Raw genomic sequence first — 497 nt, forward strand, 5'->3', positions numbered from 1 at the left:
CCCATAACTTCCTAACCATTGATCATCTCGTGCATTCAAGACCACCATCGTGTTCCTCTCGTCGAGACGAAGCCGTAGACACCAACCACGCCTCAATCGGAGCCCGGACAAAGCCGCACGCGCCTCCGGAAGTTTCGCCTCTGCGCGCGCGTGAGGTACACGCGCCCCCGCCGGAAAACGTCGCCACCGCCGGACCACCGTCCGCCGCCGCAGCTCCGCCGTTGCCGCCGGCCAACTTTCCGGTAAGCCGCCGCCGTAGCTCCGTCGTCGCCGCCGGTGACCGACACCGGTGACTCACCGGCGACTCGGTCAACTCGGACGAGTCAACTCAGTGAGTCAACTCGGTTGACTTGGTTAACCGGTGGTTTGACCGGTTTAAATCGATTTCGATTCGGTTTGATTAAACTGGTCGGTTAAAATCAATTGGAAATCGGTTAGGGAAAACCGGACTAATTAATTAATTAATTAATTAATTAAATTATTAATCTTTGACCAGC

This window comes from Brassica oleracea, chromosome C1 (genome assembly GCF_000695525.1).
Source record: "Brassica oleracea var. oleracea cultivar TO1000 chromosome C1, BOL, whole genome shotgun sequence".
Classification (NCBI taxonomy): domain Eukaryota; kingdom Viridiplantae; phylum Streptophyta; class Magnoliopsida; order Brassicales; family Brassicaceae; genus Brassica; species Brassica oleracea.